The 20,182-nt window shown below is 35.9% G+C and overlaps 1 protein-coding gene and 1 pseudogene across 4 annotated transcripts in view; one reads left to right on the top strand and one right to left on the bottom strand.

Annotated features, from left to right (window-relative positions):
* Positions 1-20,182, top strand: part of LOC106080879 (uncharacterized) — a 470,932-nt gene that overhangs the window by 2,051 nt on the left and 448,699 nt on the right. For 2 of the 4 annotated variants that reach the window (XM_013242482.2, XM_013242484.2), the window contains exon 1: positions 3,404-5,184. The exons of 1 other annotated variant lie outside the window; for it this stretch is intronic. The gene's annotated coding sequence lies outside the window, so the exon portion shown is untranslated. Of the gene's footprint in view, positions 1-3,403; positions 5,185-20,182 lie in introns of those variants that run through there. One more of the 4 variants, XM_013242485.2, reaches the window with a different exon arrangement.
* Positions 14,915-20,182, bottom strand: part of LOC131997012 (cytochrome c oxidase subunit 1-like) — a 33,812-nt pseudogene continuing 28,544 nt past the window's right edge.

Here is a 20,182-nt window from a genome sequence, read left to right as displayed (position 1 = left end):
GAATAACTTACACAATCTGTGAAAATTTTATGAAAATCGGTTCAGCCGTTTTTGATTCTACGGAACAATCAAAAAAAACCGAATGCCATATAGTCATGATGCCCATTTAAGGCGTTTTTGAGGGGTAGGGTGACCCCCTATACTTCGATCTAATTTTGTATGCCAGATTCGTAATCTACTCACGAATACCTTTCATTTGAGGCCCATATTGACTAGAACGTCCAATATGTCTGTTTGGGGGAATTTTGGGTGGGGCGACCCTATCTTAGACCCAAATTATAATACTATATTTGAATTCTTATTTCCAATACCTTACATTTGATACTCATATTGTCCCGATCGGCCCACTTTTGATTTTGGGTATTCGTAATCTACACCCGAATACCTTTCGTTTGAGTCACATATTGTCATGTTCGTCCAAAAAACCTTCAGGAGGTTTGGGGTTGGTCAGCCCCCCATTTACTTGGACCCAATTTTTAATATGAAATTCGGACTCTACTCCTGAATACCTTTCATCTGAGTCCCATATTGCCTCGATCGGTCCACTTTTATTTTTGGGTAATACTTTTGGGGTAAGGGGGAGGGTTTGTCAAAATTTCATTTCTGTAAGAAATTTTGACACAGTTTCATTTCCATAGGAAATTTTGTCAAAATTTCATTTCTATAGGAAATGTCAAAATTTCATTTATTTCTATAGGAAATTTGTAAAAATTTCATTTCTATAGGAAATTTCTCTAGAAAATTTTGTCAAAATTTCATTTCTTTAGGAAATTTTGTAAAATTTTCTTTTCTATAGGAAATTTTGTCAAAATTTCATTTCTTTCGGAAATTTTGTAAAACTTTCATTTCTATAGGAAAATTTGTCAAAATTTCATTTGGTACTTTTTAATTCTGTTCCATAGATTTTGTGATACACCATTTCCAGAAAGAGCAAAACGAATCGAAATACTCACAGAACGTACCCAAAAAACAAAACAATACCCCTTTTAGCCCTAACAACCATTTGTTACACAAACAATTCTCGTTAAACCGTGTAAAAAAAAGCAACAACAATCCATGTGGCGCTAAATTTATGCTAGTCAACAGGTACACACATAAACAAGATACAAATGCGGAGAGTAAATTTCTTTCGGGTTGTAATTTTATCCTCTCTCTGAAAACAGCAGTGTTGACAACACACGCGATCAAACACAAGGGAAGGCAACAAAGTATAAAAAGAAGATACTTGTTTCATGTTGGGAATGGGGCTGTTGTTGTATGTTGGGTCCTCATTCTTAATTTGTTTGGTGGAGTTTGTTTAATAAACTGATTTAACATGCGTGGGGCATACTCGGTATTTGGAGATTTCAATAAACTTTGCTGTTGTAGCCACATTTGCATGTGGAGGTGGCGATCCTCATCAAGCTCTTATAGGTGAGCAAACTCGTTCCTGTTTATACGACCGATCACCGCGGGAACGTGATAGCCATTGGTTATTTAAAGGTGCCAATAACTCGCCTTGTCATATTGAGCATCATACAATTATAGAACAAAGTTAGCTGAAAATAGCAAACACTGCTCCCATGGTGGTGGGTATAAAATTAGCATACACATGTTTCTTCAGCAGATTTTTGTGCTTAAAACAGCATAATTCTTTGCTGAATTAGCTAACCGAAATGTTTGCTGAAACAGCAGTAATGTCTGCTTTCCAATTTTTAGCTGACAAAAAATGCTGTTTTAGCAAACAATTTTGCTGTTTTTAATAAAAAAATTGGTTGAGTGTAGGCACTATGTATGTAAGCCAGAGCCGGTACCGGAAGACCTCTCGCTGAAACTCTCCACTCGATACTGCTGATTGGCCGCGACTGCAGCTATTCCGTGTGGATCATTACACTATCCGCAACTTGTGGTCGCGGAGTAACTTTCAGCTAAGCTTCTTTTGATAATGAATTACACCACACAGATTGGAGCTTTAAGTTCCCGCCTGTGTGATGCTCATAGTTATCCCGTGCCGAGAAGATTATGCGAGATGCGTTCAGCGTCTTTTTTCGGAAGTAATTTGAGCGATTTCTGCGCTGTTTGTCTGACAGAATTTTTGTTCCTACAATTCTGAAAGAATTCTGAACGATTTCTGACCGTCTTTTCGTATGGGTTTTTTCTGAATTTTTCTTCCGACAGTTCGGAAGTAATTCTGAACGATTTCTGCACTGTTTGTCAGACGGAATTTTTGTTCCGACAGTCCTGAAATAATTTTAAACGATTTTTACCATCTTCTCGTACCGGGTTTTTCCAACTTTTTCTTCCGACAGCTCGGAAAGGTTTCTTGACTGTTTATCTTAAGAAATTTTTGTTCCGACAGTTCTGAAAGAATTCTGAACGATGTCTGAAAGTTTTGTCGAATGTTTTTTACTAATTTTTCTTCCGACAACCGAAACCGGAACGATTTCGTTCCGATTTCTCTCCGAAACTTTGACGTTTCGTTCCGAAATCATGTCAACCACTTTCGTCAAGCTTTCGTTACGATTCCGGATCCGAAGTCGGAACAATCATCCGAAATTCGTACAGATTTCGTTACGATTTCGTAACGATTGGTTTGTTGGGAACATACAGACAAATACCACCATAGCCTTGTTGATAAATAACCATTTGGTGAAGTGGTCAATTTATGTTTTTCAATTCAAAAAGTACGTATTTAAAGAATTCTTGTTGGCAAAATTAACATCAAAGTGTTAATTTATGAGTAGTTTTTTTCCTAGTTTTGTAACGATCTTGCACAGATAATCAGGATCGATGATACCTCGAAAAATTGGCATAAATAAAAATAAATTCAAATAGAAAACAACAACATCAGTTTTTAATTATATGACCTCAAACCGAAAGTAACACAAAATATAAAATAAATTTTTTACTAAATTGTCTTTGCAAACCGATTTTAATTAGCCTTTGATAAATCGGCTTAATTGTTACAACAATTAAAAGTTGGCGAACATGTGTGAACTATTTATAATATTGACTAAATTTTTATGAAAATATACCTCCAAATTTTAAAAGAACCAATTGATTGCCCGAATATTTTACGAAAAGATATTTTAAAATTAAATTTTCACAAAATTAAGTTTGATTTTAAAATTTTAATCGTTTAATATTTCCAACATTAACAAATAAAATCACTAAAATAGCATTACTGATATTCTGCATATAATGATCATTAACGTCGTGAGAGCCTGGCCCCCTTACCAACAGGTAGCAAGAGAGTGAGAGTTCAATTTTGGAAAATTGTTATCACTTTACTCTCTTGCTGCTTGCGTGCATTCGAACGCAAGTATATGTTTATACGAAAGTGTGTTTGTAGTAGACACGCTTGAGACAGCTGTTGGGGTATTTCTTGTTTTAGTTTGTGGCCTTTAGTTTAGTTCGAGTTTGTTTGCCGCTTAACGTTGAGATACGGGAACGTTGTCCGTCGCGCCGTTATTGTGAATGATCAAAACAATTTGTTGGTTCTGTGTACATATCATGAAATAACGAAACGTGAATGTGCTTGTTGGTTGATGATCGATGAAATCTGAATTTATATACAATAAGCTGGAGAAAGTAAATTTATAAAGCAAAGAAATACTTAAGTTTATATTATTTTGAAAATTTTAAAAGAATTATTAAACATTTATTGGAAATGTAAGTTGATTTTTACTTCTTGTGAAAATTATTATAATGAAAATTTAAAGCTTACAAAATTCCCAAAAAAATTAACACCTGTTGTATTGCTCAGTGCGTGATTGAATTTTGTTACAAAAAAAGGCTATACGTTACATTTCTGCCTGTGCGCGTTGGTTTTGTTATCTTCTTTTTTTGGTTGCCTTGCCTTTGTGTTTTGTTATAGTGTTTATGCAAACCTTTTTTGGAGTACCTTCTTTGTATAGTGGCCAAATAAAGTAAGCGGCGCGCAAATGCTTTAAAAAAAAAGTGATGTCTCTGTGGTGTGAATTAACATTTAATTTGGTCAATTGTCCAAATAAAGAGTGTCAATAGAAATTTTATTTAAAGCGCAACTATAACTATATTATGGTCAATTAGAAAATAAAACAAGTTTGTCAACATGAAATCAATATAAAAAATTTGGTAAGAGTGCTGGTGGAAATGTTGAAACTAAATTAAGGAAAGTGAATTTTATATGAAATCAAAAGAAAAAAAAAGAATAACTTTTAACCTCACACTCATTTCTTTTTCAAATATTGAAGAAAAGAAAATAAAAAGGAATCAAATCAAATAATCGATTACTTTAAGTGCGTCTACAAAGAAAATAAACAAGCCTCACTCAGGCGGCAGCAGCAATCGATCAAATCAAGCAATCCCCCCAAACCACTTGTTATCATTTAGTGCGTTCACTGTGTGTCATTGTGCTTTTTATAAATAAACAAAAATAAAAATCAATACACTTCTATACTCATCTGTTTGCCGCGCTTTGTGCTCCCCGCCCCACCAAACCTACAATCATACACAGCACCAAGTTTGTGTGTTCTCTTGATTAAATTGGAGTATTGGTATATACATAAATTATTGAACGACTGATGGTGATGGTAGTGGTGTTGGCTCCTCTTCATCGTTATCGCTGCATGATAATCTCCACCCATGATTTCAATAATCATGGTGTTTTGATAAAAACACAAGACCATCATCGGCCAACCTAACAAACCAACATTTGTCTGTCTTTATCGTATCTCTAGCCAGCGAACATCATCGGTCACCCCCCAAAACACACACATGAGAAGAGTAGAAAGAAGAAATTGAAAGAACCATCAGCCAGTCAGTCATAATAATAATCGTCATTATTGCTGTTACTTGTTTTAGTGTTGTGCACTCTTAAAGCGCTTGTTTGTAATAAATTTTTTGGAATATTTATTTAGCCAAAATGCCATAAACAAATTAATTCAAGTTATTAAAGTAAAAAGAATACACAAAAAATAACAAAACCAATCAAGTGCAAGTAGTACAAAACTTGCTCTTTCCTTTATATGAAGTAAACAAAAACAACAATTGGATATCTTTATGTTATCGATCTGTCTAACGATAGCAATACACAACAACAACAGGAGAACATTTAACGGATTAACTCTCAACTCGTCTACTCTCAGTAAAAGTCAACAATTGTGCATGCTAGCAGTCAACCAGTACCCCGTCTACACCATTTGAAACAAATAACAAGCCAAGGTAAGTTGTTGTTGCTGTTTTGGTCATTCGCCCCATTTCTTTTGTGCTGTCTTGATAAAATAAACAGCTGTTGTTACATTTAATAAGTGACTTTTAGGAGATGCGTTGAATGATAAGGGTTCTAAAAAATTATGAAACACAAAATTGGACTAATATAGATTATGATTAATTATAGTAAATACGTATATGGTGAAATATGAAATGGTGATACAAGAAAATATGCGTGTTAAAACTTCAATATACCTATTCTAAATTAAGTTGGAGTACATATTCTTTAAATAAAGAATTGCATTAAGCTAATATTTTTATACCTGCCTATAAAGGTTGGGGTTACTAATCCAGTCATTCTGATTGCCGCAAAATTTTTTAGTTGCTTGCACGTCCTTGCTCCATATGGTCTTGATCGAGGCGTATTTGAAAATTACTTTCATATAAAACGATCCCCCGATTTAGGGTCTTGAGTCGATAAAAGGAGTATTTTTCATTCGATTGCGACAAAATTTGGAGCATATAAAGGGTGATTTTTTTGAGGTTAGGATTTTCATGCATTAGTATTTGACAGATCACGTGGGATTTCAGACATGGTGTCAAAGAGAAAGATGCTCAGTATGCTTTGACATTTCATCATGAATAGACTTACTAACGAGCAACGCTTGCAAATCATTGAATTTTATTACCAAAATCAGTGTTCGGTTCGAAATGTGTTCATTCACCGTTCAGCGATGAGGCTCATTTCTGGTTGAATGGCTACGTAAATAAGCAAAATTGCCGCATTTGGAGTGAAGAGCAACCAGAAGCCGTTCAAGAACTGCCCATGCATCCCGAAAAATGCACTGTTTGGTGTGGTTTGTACGCTGGTGGAATCATTGGACCGTATTTTTTCAAAGATGCTGTTGGACGCAACGTTACGGTGAATGAACACATTTCGAACCGAACACTGATTTTGGTAATAAAATTCAATGAATGGCAAGCTTTGCTCGTTAGTAAGTCTATTCATGATGAAATGTCAAAGCATACTGAGCATCTTTCTCTTTGACACCATGTCTGAAATCCCACGTGATCTGTCAAATACTAATGCATGAAAATCCTAACCTCAAAAAAATCACCCTTTACTTGTCTGGGACCCCTCGAATGCCATATAGACTGATATTCTGCCAGGCAAGGGGTAACTATGAGCACCACACAGGTTGAAACTTTGAGCTCCGATTTGTGTGGTGTTCATCATGAGGGCTACCGGACGCATGCATAGGTTGCGGACAATGCAATGCTCAGCAGGACAATGAACGGTATCGGCTAGAGAGTCTCGGATAGAGTTAGGGTGGCAGTGGCTCTTGTTTAAATAAAAGGTCACACTTTTACCGCGGTGATCGAGCCTATGAAACTGAATCAGCTAACTTACCTGTTGAAGCTTGATGGACAAGTATCGCTAATTCCATAGGCAAATAAGTACCTACAAAAACAACAACTGATGTTCCGATTACAGCTTTATAAAACCCCATATATGTATAGTTATATGCGAAAAAATAGGGACAGTGGCTAGACAGATAAAAAAGGATTCTAAAGCGCGTAAAATGGGAGCGGGATCGATGATTTATACATATTTTTATACCTACCACCGAAGGATGGGGCTGTATTCATTTTGTCATTCCGTTTGCAACACATCGAAATATCCATTTCCGACCCTATAAATTATATATATATTCTTGATCAGCGTAAAAATCTAAGACGATCTAGGCATGTCCGTCCGTCTGTCTGTTGAAATCACGCTGCAGTCTTTAAAAATAAAGATATTGAGCTGAAACTTTGCACAGATCCTTTTTTCCATAAGCAGGTTAAGTTCGAAGATGGGCTATATCGGACTATATCTTGATATAGCCCCCATATAGACTGATCCGCCGATTTAGGGTCTTAGGACCATAAAAGCTACATTTATTATTCGATTTTGCTGAAATTCGGGACTGTGAGTTGTGCTAAGCCACTCGACATCCTTCTTTAATTTGGCCCAGATCGGTCCAGATTTAGATATAGCTGCCATATAGACCGATCCGCCGGTTTAGGGTCTTAGGCCCATAAAAGGTGCATTTATTGTCCGATGTCGTCGAAATTTGGGACAGTGAGTTGAGTTAGGCCCTTCGATATCCTTCTTCAATTTGGCCCCGATTCGGTTCAGATTTAGATATAGCTGCCATATAGATCGATCTCTTGATTTAAGGTTTTGGTCTCATAAAAGGCGCATTAATTGTCCGATGTCGCCGAAATTTGGGACAGTGAGTTAAGTTAAGCCCCTCGACATACTTCTGTAATATGGTACAGATTAGACCAGATTTGGGACAGTGAGTTAAGTTAAGCCCCTCGACATACTTCTGTAATATGGTACAGATTGGACCAGATTTGGATATAGCTGTCATATAGACCGATCTCTTGATTTAAGGTTTTGGGCCCATAAAAGGCGCATTTATTGGCCAATTTCCCTGAAATTGGACACAGTGACTTATGTTAGACTTTTCGACATCCGTGTCATATATGGTTCAGATCGGTTTATTTTTAGATATAGCTACTAAAAAGACCAATATTTCGATACAGCTGCTATGGGGCAAAAGGTATGCATTTTTCAAAAAGCTTTTTCTAAACTACGTTTGTACGACAAATAAAAATTTGGTTAAAGTATATAGGAACAATGAATGAGCCTTTACATTCATCAATTTTATTCAGTGAAATGTTTCCAAAGTTTAGATATAAAAGTTGCCGAGTTACTGAGTAATTGCAGATAGCTGGGAAGTGAGTACCAGAGGCGTACAGTGTCCGTTGAATGTTGGAAATAATTTTTCTACCTCTATTAGACCTGGCGAAATCAATGTATCCATATCGATATTGTGGTGCCTGCGTGTATATCAGTTTGTGTAAGAAAGTAAGTGACCTTAAGTATAACAAGTGTTGGAAGGAGACGCCATACAGGGATATAGAGTCGTTCCAAGCCAAAGACATACCGTGTAATAATACTATTGAAAAAAGTGTTCAGCTTTCGTCTACTTACCGAGCCATAATTTGCAAACAACTCGCAGCCGTAGAGAATGCCGGGAACAAGATAAGTCTTTGCCAACAGAGACCTAACCGCTGCGGTGTAACCGACTGAGAGGCCAAAGAGCACGTAATTTCAAATATCCCTGGGCAACAAGAGAAAATATGCACGTCTGCTGGACACACACACAAAAGGTGTGCTATAGTCTCTTGTTCCTCGATGTCCTCACAACTTCTGCAAAAGTCGTTGCTGGCAACCTTGAGTCTGCCAGCATGTTTTCCGATTTGACAGTGACCTGTCATGACGGACACAATGACTGAGACCTCTGTTCTAGTCAATGACAGCAAAGCAGTAGACCTCTTCAAGTCTAGATTAGGCCACATAGTTTTGGAATGCTTACAGCCCCCTCTTTGTGACCATCTTTAATTTTTTGTTCTTCGGGCTTGGTCCTGTTTTTGGCCATCTCGTTAAGAGATCTGCGACAGTCGAGGGCTGTTTTTGTGTTCAGAAATACGTTCTACAGGGATTTAATGGCTGCCTGGCTGTCTAAGAAGATATTTATGCCAATCGTCGTAATGATTATTATATTATATTATATTATTATATTATATTATAATGGCACGCAATTATAATACCTGACACAAAATCTGTTTAAAGAGATACAAAAAGCTCCCTGCAAAGAGATGCCAGGATATATTTACATGGTACTCCATGCATCGTAGATGTCCAGAAGTCATTAAAAAATGGGTTATTATATAGTGGTAAATAAAGTTTTTATTACTTAATTTTTAACATTTTTGCCATTTGCTTTAAAATTTTTGAGTTTGAGCAAATTTTTAATTACAAAATTTATTGTTATAAAATTTTGGGAACTGATTTATAATTAATCTTACGTACGAACATCATAAAATAAAATATACAAAAATCAATATTTATTTATAGTTGAGCCCGCTCCTAATTTTTGAACACAACTGTATATTTGATCTATTTATTTACCAATAAATCCTATATTCTTGTATTTCCCCATTTTTCATTTCATTTCATTTTTTTATTTTTATTTAATTTATGTACTGATATTCATTTAACGATTTTATTTATTTATTTCCAATTCAAATGTATCTATTCAAAAAATTTAAATGCAAAACAAGTGAAAAACTTTCTTGTTTATTCTGACATTGGGCAACATTGTCAATGCTTTTTTTATTGCACCACCTTTCTTTTATTGCACAACCTTAGAACAAAAGAAGTTAATACTCACCGCTCTAGTTAAATCTTAGTCATAAATTTGAATTCACCCAAGTGTGTTTGGCATGTGTCGAAATGCAGGTAATCCCATAATCCTCTCTCTCTCTCTTTCTCTCTCCCTATGGTCTTAAAGGTCACTTCTCTCACCATTGTTAATCCATTCTCATGAGAATTTTTTGAGGTAAATTCCCTTAACCGCTTTAGCTACTACTGCTTAACTAAGTCAAAGACAAGTTAATATTTCAATCGAATTCGTGGAACTGAGTGTGGTTGATATTTTCAGCTGATTTGCAGCGTTTGTGAAAATAAATCAAACAGTTTAAGTGTAATTACTTTTTATCTCTTTTTCAAAGCAAAATGTGTGTCTCGAGTAGAGATTGCAAAATAATAACAAAAAAGGAAAACAAAAGCACAAAACGCCAATAATGTAGCGCAAGAAGGGGAAAGTAAAGTGACAAACAGATATGAAGTGCTCACATACTCTCATCGCCGTCGTAACCACTTTCCTATCATATTTCGAATATTTTCAATTAGTTGTTTATGTATATTGTACATGTGTACGCAATGTTGTACAATAGATATCTGTTTGCATGTTAGTTTAAAGTCTGGGCTTTTGTTTTTTCTTTTTGTTTTAATTTTTATACTTAATTCCTCTGATTAAACTCTTTGTAGATATGCCAGAAAAATGAATAAAAACGATTTAAAGACTTTCCCAACTCCTTTAACGACGTCGTGATTTGATCATTGTTTAATAGGATGGGTCGTTAAGTATTGCCAACCTTCTTTCTGAGCCACCATGAATTTCATGGTGGTTTCGATTATGCAAAAAAAAATTTAGTATTTTTTCGTCACCACACTCCACTATCCGCAACCTGTAGTGTTCGTTTGTATTGGTGTTGCCTACAGAGAGTGCATTTATTACACCGTGCCAAGTCTACGGTGGAGAATGCTACACTTCAAATCAGCGGTAATTTTGTTTGAATAGAAGAAGAAGACAAAATTTGTTGAAAGTTTGGACAAAAAAGCCCAAAATACTAAAAGTCTTCTTATAAAGGGTGATTTTTTTGAGGTTAGGATTTTCATGCATTAGTATTTGACAGATCACGTGGGATTTCAGACATGGTGTCAAAGAGAAAGATGCTCAGTATGCTTTGACATTTCATCATGAATAGACTTACTAACGAGCAACGCTTGCAAATCATTGAATTTTATTACCAAAATCAGTGTTCGGTTCGAAATGTGTTCATTCACCGTAACGGTGCGTCCAACAGCATCTTTGAAAAAATACGGTCCAATGATTCCACCAGCGTACAAACCACACCAAACAGTGCATTTTTCGGGATGCATGGGTAGTTCTTGAACGGCTTCTGGTTGCTCTTCACTCCAAATGCGGCAATTTTGCTTATTTACGTAGCCATTCAACCAGAAATGAGCCTCATCGCTGAACAAAATTTGTCAAAATTTGAACACATTTCGAACCGAACAATGATTTGCAAGCGTTGCTCGTTAGTAAGTCTATTCATGATGAAATGTCAAAGCATACTGAGCATCTTTCTCTTTGACACCATGTCTGAAATCCCACGTGATCTGTCAAATACTAATGCATGAAAATCCTAACCTCAAAAAAATCACCCTTTATATAAGAATGAATTTGTGTTTATTTGTTTGTTTATCGGTTTCCGTATAGACTCAAAAACGGCTGAACCGATTACTTGAAATTTTCGCAGATTGTGTAGGTTGGTCTGGGAGAAAACATAGGCAAAATATTTTTTTTATATCGAAAGGGGGGGGCGGACCCTCCCCCTTACCACAAAAGTTCTACCCAAAAATAAAAGTGTAACGATTAGGACAATATGGGACTCAATTGAGAGGTATTCAGGAGTAGAATACAAATTTCATATTAAAAATTGGGTGCAAGTAACTGGGGGCCGCCCCAAACAAAACACCCTAGAATAGGGTGACAATATGGGACTCAAATGAGTGGTATTCTGGAGTAGCTTACGAATATAGTCAGGAAGAAGGAATAGGCTTTATTATTTGTTGATATCGGAAGGTGGCAGACCCTCCCTCGTTACCCCAAAAACACCATCCAAAATCAAAAGTGGGTCGATAAGGACAATATGGATATCAAATGAAAGGTATTGAAGAGTAGAATACAAAAATTAGCTCCAAGTTCCCAGGAAGTCGCCCTAATCCCAAAACTTCTAAAAGCAGACAAATTGAAAGTCCATTTCAATATGCAGCTCAAATGGAAGGTATTCGGGAGTAGATTAAGAATCTGGCATACACTTCAACCCCAAAAAACGCCCCAAATGGGCATATGACCCATCATGACTATATGAGACTTGGTTTGTTTGTTTGTTCCGTAGATTCAAAAATGGCTGAAACGATTTTCTTAAAATTTTCTCAAATTGTTTGGTTTTTTGTGGAAGAAGACGTAGGTTATATAATTTTTAGTTATCGGATGGTGGCGGATCCTCCCCTTTACCCAAAAATGCCGCCCAAACCAAAAGTACCCAAGTACCCAGCGGGCCGCCCAACCTAAAAACTCCTCTTATCAGATGTATTCAACGTTTCTATCAATTAAATTCAACGTCCCTATCAATATGGGAGTCAAATGAAAAGTATACATAAAAAATTTGGTCCCAGTAATGGAAGGTTGCCCCACCCGCAAATAACCCCAAATGGGCATATCAGCCGACCATGGCTATATGGAATTGTATTGAAAGATATTTGAGAGTAGATTACGAATATGACATTAAAATTTGTGTTCAAGTCTAGGTAGCGCTTTTTCTACTAAAAATACGTCGAAATACGACTAATTGACCCATTATGGCAATATGGTACTCAAATGAAAACTATTTGAGAGAAGAAAACGAATTTGATATCTAATTTTGGAGTCGGAACTTCATTTCCGATTTTAGCAATATGAAGCCCAAATCAACGGTATTTGGGAATAAAGAACGAATTTGATATATATTTTCATATATGTATTTTCACGCGTGCCGGTGGCCTCCCCAGCCACAATACACCGTCCAAAGGGTTCATATTTACAACATGGAGCTCAAATTAAAGGGATTGGGGAGTGGAGCACGAATTTGGTATCCATATTTCAGTCGGAATGTCTCTCCTAAAAGCACTTCTCATTACCCTAATTTACCAAAAACACCAGATCTCGCATATTGCTTATGTGATTTTTCAAAATTTTAGCCCAACCGGATGATAATTGCGCCCTCTATAGGCGCAATGTGTCTTATAGGATACATTCAGTGTCTGATATCTTACTTTTGTTAAATTTTGCGAAAAATTTAACTTTACCGATAGTATCGATAGGAAAAATATCAATCGATAGTCAAACAAAATATAAAATATCGATATTATCTATGATAGTGCCATAGATATTTTGCCAGCTCTTGCTCACGCACGTTTCGTGTTTTGTTAAACATCTTCAGTTTGCTCTTTAATTTAACCATGAATTGACTTACAAACGAACAACGCATGCAAATTATTGCATTTTATTATCAAAATGCGTGCTCCGTAAATAAAGTTCATCGTGCACTTCTTTCCCTTTATGGACGAAGCTCATTTTTGGCAAAATGGGTACGAAAATAAGCAGACTTGTCGATTTTGGAGTGAAGATCAGCAAGAAGCACTGCAAGAGTTACCGATGCATCAAAAAAAAAAAAAAATCAGTTTGGTGCGGTTTATGGGTTGGTGACATCATTGGACCGTACTTCTTTAAAGATGATGCGAATCGTAATTTAACTGTGAATGGTGAGCGCTATAGTGAGATGATATCCAATTTTTTCTTTCCCATAGCTCTTAAAATTCACTCTTTGGGCTTAAATTAAAGTCTTTTGGAAGTGTGGACATAAACACTTTGGTACAACTCAGATAACAATATGATCCGACTTCGTCTGACTTCCGACATGACTTCTTAGCAAATCCTGAAAGAAATCGGTTCACCAAGTCTGAGGGAATTTATTTTTGCTGCTCCGACATTTATGAACGAAATCGTAACGATTTCTGTACGGCATGTCGGAGGAATGTTTTGTTTGGTTAATTTGTATACCCTCCACCATATGATGGGGGTATACTAATTCTGTTTGTAACTTCTAGAAATATTTGTCTAAGACCCCATAATGTATATATATTCTTGATCGTCATGACATTTTAGGTCGATGTAGCCATGTCCGCCCGTTTGTCTGTCGAAAGCACGCAAACTTTCGAAGAAGTAAAGCTAGCCACTTGAAATTTTGCACAAATAATTCTTATTAGTGTAGGTCGGTTGGGATGGTAAATGGGCCATATCGGTCCATGTTTTCATATAGCTGCCATATTAACCGATCTAGAATCTTGACTTCTTGAGCCACTAAAGGGCGCAATTTTTATCTAATTTGGCTGAAATTTTGCATAAGGTGTTTTGCTATGGTTTCCAACAACTGTATTAAGTATGGTTTAAATCGGCCCATAACCTGATATAGCTGTTTTACAAGCTGATCTTGGGTCTTGACTTCTTGAGCCTCTAGAGAGCGCAATTCTCATCCGATTTGCCTGAATATTTGCATGGCGTGTTTCGCTATGACTTCCAACTACTGTGGTAAATATCGTTACAATCGATGTATAACTTGATATAGCTTCCATTTAAAACGATTCTGAATCTCGACTTCTTGCGCCAGTCTATGACTGTAAGTCATAGCGAAACATCTCTACCAAATATGGTCTAAATCGATCCATAACCTGATATAGCTGCCATATAAACCGATCTGGGATCTCGACTTGTTGAGCCCCTAAAGGGCGCAATTATTATCCGATTTGGCTGAAATTTTGTACAGCGGCTTTTCCCATCACCTTCAACAAGCTTGTCAAATATGGTCTGAATCGGTCTATAGCCGGATACAGCTTCCATATAAACCGATCTCCCTGTTTTACTTCTTAAGTACCTAAAGTACGAATTGGATGAAATTTTTCAAAGTGGCTTCTACTGTGGTCTCCAAAATTCACTTCGATTATGGTCCGAAACAAACCATAACTTGATATAGTTCCAATAGCATTGCAAAAAAATTTTTTATCCTTTGTTGGCCTTAAAAGAGATACCGGGAAAAGAACTCGACAAATGCGATCAATGTAGGAGGGTATATAAGATTCAGCCTGCCCGAACATAGCATGCTTGTACTTGTTATTCTGCTTAGCAAAATTTCGTTTTTTTTTGGAATTGCGTGTGGCGCCATTAACTATTGCCTTGGAATTTTTGTTTTGTTTCAGCAGTTGTATGACATTCGTCAAAAAATCGGTCCGAAATCGGACGGACCGATTATTCGACAAAATCATCCGCATTTTCTAAGATATTAGTCAAGAAATCGGCTTGAAATCGTCTACGAATTCTGTCCCAATTCTATATGACGTAAAATTTCCCTTCCGAAATTCCCTGGAATTTTGCTCCGACATCGGTACTAATCTGCCATATTAGAAATTTACTAATAAAGGCAATTCATTATAACTATGTTCTGCAGGTGGTGTGTTTTGTAGTCATTCAATTGAAGAATTTAATTGAATTGGAAAAATTACTTGACGTTGAGAAATTAAATTTTCTCAAATAATGTAAAATAAATATAAAATTCCTAATAGTGAAATGGTTGAACCAATTGTTGAAATTACATTTCATGCTGTATAAGCATCTGGATAATCTGAATATCGTCGTGGTATTCCAGCAAGTCCTAAAAAATGTTGAGGGAAAAAGTTAAATTTACTCCAATAAATATAATTACAAATTGACTTTTTAAAAGTTTATTATTTATTGTAAATCCAGTAAATAAAGGATATCAATGAACAAATCCTGCTATAATAGCAAATACAGCTCCTATTGATAAAACATAATGAAAATGAGCAACTACATAATATGTATCATATAAAATGATATCAACTGAAGAGTTAGCAAAAACTTCACCAGTTAATCCTCCAACTGTAAATAAAAATACAAATCCTAAAGCTCATAAAATATCAGAATAAGTTAATTGAGCACCATAATATATCAGATTTCCCTCCGCCGTGTCGTTCCGACAACATGACAACCACTATGTCGGTAAGACATCGGATCCGATATCGGATGATTCGACCGATTGTCGGACCGAAATCGGAAAATTTTGTTAGCCGGGAAGTATCAAAAAAAAAAAAAAAAGAAGAGAACACATTGTCTGATGAAATAAAACGTAGTGCAAAGTAGATAATGAACCTGAAAATGAAATATAATGTTAAGCTCCTAAGACTCCTCCAAAAAACTTCGAATGGATAAGCAGACTGATCATAGCAATATGGAGGGTAAATAAAAGGTATATGAGGAAATAGAACGAATTAGATGGTTAGGAAAAGAACGTAAACCCAGAAAAACCCTGCAGCTGCAATATACATCTTTTTAAAGTATTTTTGACATTTTTAGCCTCCAGCTAACTTTTTACCATCTGAAAACAACAGAAAATGTTTGCTGGTTTTGTAAAAATTACTGCCGCTCCATTTCCAGAAGTTCTTCTGTTGCTACACCAAACTTTTTAGTTCATTTTAACAACCAATTTTTCTAAACGTGAATTTTTGGACATATTGTAAATAAATATTTGAAGCCAAAATGACACCTAGAAGTTTAGATTGCAAATATAAGAACATTTTTGGTGTGTGTATTATAAAAGAGGTCATTGCGGAACGAGCGTGGGTGGGCAAGTACTCTTTTATTTATACTTTCAGTTTCCTCAAAAATCTATGCATTGAATTAATCTTAAATTACATTGGTAACTCGCCTGTAACATCTCCACCATTTACTTAACGCAAACAAGCAATAACCTTATCATGCTATCTAAGTTTGAGAAACTTTCACTAACACAACCATTAAGTTTTTTTTATCATTCTCGCCTTATACTTTACTGAGTACATTTCCAGGCCACACTAATTCGATTTTTAATCAACCTTTATCCCTCTCATTGGCAACCTCTCAAGGCTTCAGACAGTGTAATTACAAATCAATTATTCTCCAAAAAGACCATTTAACTGATGATTCCAATGCAGAAAATTATGGCAGAGGTAAAAAGGAGAGAGTATGCAGTTTTTGTTGAGATGATAATGAGATGAAATTTCGTCTAAACGCTTACTCTAGCATAAAGTTATTTCCACATTCCACATTATATTCAAAGGCCTTAAAACGTTACTAAAATTAGGCCAACCTGTTTATGAGCTTCTGAAACCCTTCATTTGCTTTAACTCACAACTACTTAAAACACCATATGTCACAATTCACATGCATTACCCATTTGCTTGGACAACAAGTCAACAAACAAAACCCATCTAATGATAGTTATTTCCACGAATTGGAAAATCGACCACCAGGTGGTTGATCAACAACAATTGATTGGAAATTATCATAACTTACCAAGAAACTAATAATTCATATATAAGCAAATCTTTCTTTGCGTTTCAAAAAAAAGACAAAACACAAAATCAACTTTACGACCAAGAAGGTTGGGTGCATTTTGATTTATAATGGGCTTAAAGAAAACCCATAAAAATCAAAGCAGCACTTGTAGCGGGCTAAAAAGAAATCAATGGCTGGCACTAAAGGTGGTGGAGTGGATTTTCAAGAAAGCCTCTCTGTTAAATAACTTTTCGACATACGAACATTTATTTTTATTGAGCCCCAAAGAATGAGCTATGCATAATAAATGACTACTGCCATCACTGCAATGAAATGTGAAATCCTTCTGCAAATGTTGTTGAAAACCGTTTGATAGCAAGGGGCCTCTTCGAAAGGAGGCCAGGGGAAATCTAACATAAAAATGTTCAACTGCATTTTAATCTGTCTAAATTTTTATAGATATGTATTTGTGTTGTATTGCCATTTTATGGCTTAGGCAGTCAGCAAGACAGACAGACAGACGGGTTGGTTAAACATGAGTTTATGAACAGGTACGTTTTTAATAGACAGACATAAAACAACCAGAGATTCGAAAATAATCTCAACTCCTTACTTATGTTTCATTTACGTTATACCAGGTTTATTAGTCTGCAAAGAACATTTTCCTTGTGTCTGTCCATTCCTTCATACCTTGGTTGGTGTGTCTGTCTATCGTTTTGGTTTTGGTCTTCATCATGCCCATTTTGTTTGTCGGTATTGGAATTGCGATTTTTAAGATGCGATTACGATTTTATCGTTAACAAGAAAAAGAGAGGATTCTTTTGCCAGACTTGTTGTTTTTTTTTCTCAAACTGGTTATCTTCCTGTTACCGTCTTTTTAATGTCGATACTTCATAGCGTATTATTCATTGCCTGCACATTGGGGATTGAAGTTCTTAGAATTTAAACAAAATTTATTTCAACATAGTAAAAAAAAAATTTACAAAACTTTCTGTAAAAAAAATAACAAAAATTTTGTAGCTACAAATAAAATTTCAGATAAAAATGTAATTTTGAAAAATTTTACATAATACCATAATTTTGAAAATATTTCATTAGAAATAAAATTTTGATTAATTTTTGACAGCCGTAGCCTTTGTCTAGCGTTCGGAGCTATTGACACAACTTCCAAAAGATGCACAGAACCCCATTTTAAAGTATCTAGATGGCGCTTAAACTCCTTAAAACATATGACAATGTGGGACTCAAATGAAAGGTATTTGAGAGTAGAAAAGGAATCCAGTGTTTGTTGGTAAGCCCCAAAGCACCCTATAAGCTGACCTTTTTTCCGGAAAGTATCCATGTGGGGCTCAAATGAAAGGTTTTTGGGAGTAAAGAACTAATTTGATACCAATTTGTAGAGCAAGGTGGCGGAGTGCCAGCCTCAGCCCCAAAATGCCCTCTAAAACGTTAATTTGTATCGACCATGGTAATTTTGGCCTTAAATGAAAGGTATTTAGGAGTAGAGCACGCCATATTTGGGCGAAATCTCTGAGGTACCATTCCCGTCAAATGGATATATAGACCAATTACGACAATATTGGGCTCAAAAGAAACAGGACTTTACCGACTAGGGTAATATGAGGCTCATATAAAAAGGATTTAAGAGTAGAGCACAAAGCTTATATTTACATTACGGGCCAAGTGTCTGGGTGGCCACCTCACACCCAAGATATATTTACCCACTACAATATAGGAACCCAAAAATGCTTTTATTTTATACATGACTTCTATGCATGGTATAGTGCCTCTCAAATGTCAGCAACATTAGGAGAGTATAACCACCACTAAAAATTTTTCTAATGTTCTCTTCAGGATTTGAACCCACGCATTTAGCATCAATGGCGACCTAGCTTACCTCTGCGCTTCAATTACACGAATTCGATATCCACATTTGGGGCGAAATGTCCCCATATTAAAACTCTACCAAAACAGGACTAATATATCGACCATTGCAATATAGGGCTCACATAAAAGGTATCAGAGCGGTAAAGAAGGCACTGCGGAGCGGCCCCGGTTCGTCTTCTTATATAAAAAATCAGTTTGTGTTTGATGCATAACTATCCTGTGTTGAATATGGGGTACTACATTTCTTGATTTCGGAAGGGGGGAGGGGGGGGGGGGGCGGACCCTCCCCCTTGCCAAATTTTTCAGAAACGCTAGATCTCAGAAATGGGTGGTGCGTTTTAAGCGAAATTTTGTATGCTCTCTTATAGTGACCTAAAAATAAATTTGGTATCCAAATTTCGGACGGGGTACCTAGAATGGCGTCCCACCCCCAAAACCTACCAAATATATATATATAGACAAATCACGACAATATGGGGCTAAAATTTAAGGTCTTTATAAGTATAATACGGGGTACCTAGAATGGCGTCCCACCCCCAAAACCTACCAAATATATATATATAGACAAATCACGACAATATGGGGCTCAAATTTAAGGTCTTTATAAGTATAATACGTAAAGGTATGTGGGATTAGAATATGAATCTCATATGCAAATTGGGGCCCTGTATTTGGGGCAAAAAAAAAAAACAACATCCCCCAAAGGGTTCAAATTTGCCGACCACGGCAATATGTGGCTCAAATTGAAAGTATTTCAGATAATAAAAAGAATTTGATAACCAATGTTGGGGCCAAGTGTGTGGGGGATATCTCATACCATAAACTCCCCTTAAACTAACGAGAAAATGGGGTTTAAATAAATTGTATTTGAGAGTAGAGCACGATGCTGATAGTTTTTTCCGGGAAAAGTGTCTGGGGACCACCTCACACCCGGAGACACCACTAAATCGGACATACATATTTACCGATATGGGGCTCAAATGAGAGGTATATGGAAGTAGAGCACGAAATTCGACCCACTTTCGGGATCATGTTTTTGGGTGTCCACAGCACCCAATAAACCCACGGGCCTGGCCCGTAAAACTTAGCTTACATGTCGCTAGAGGCAATTGATTTAATAATTTTTTAATGGAACATGATTTTTTTTCAATTACAGTCTTTCCAATTAAAATATTAATTGAATCAATTAATTAATTAAAAAATTTATTGATGCAATTAATTTTTTAATTGAATCAAATTTAAATATTAATTGAAACAATTAATTAATTAAAAAATTAATTGATTCAATGAATTTTTCATTTGAATCCGAAAATTTATTCAATCACAAACGTAATTGAAAATTATTTAATTTTCAATTAAAAAGTTAATTGACTCAATCATTTTTTTAATCGAATCTTATAAAGTTTGCAAATATGGTGCTTAAGTAAATTCAATTAAAGGCTATTTTGGCC

Source organism: Stomoxys calcitrans, chromosome 4 (assembly GCF_963082655.1).
Source record: "Stomoxys calcitrans chromosome 4, idStoCalc2.1, whole genome shotgun sequence".
Lineage (NCBI taxonomy): Eukaryota > Metazoa > Arthropoda > Insecta > Diptera > Muscidae > Stomoxys > Stomoxys calcitrans.
This window is presented reverse-complemented; position numbering and strand designations above follow the sequence as displayed.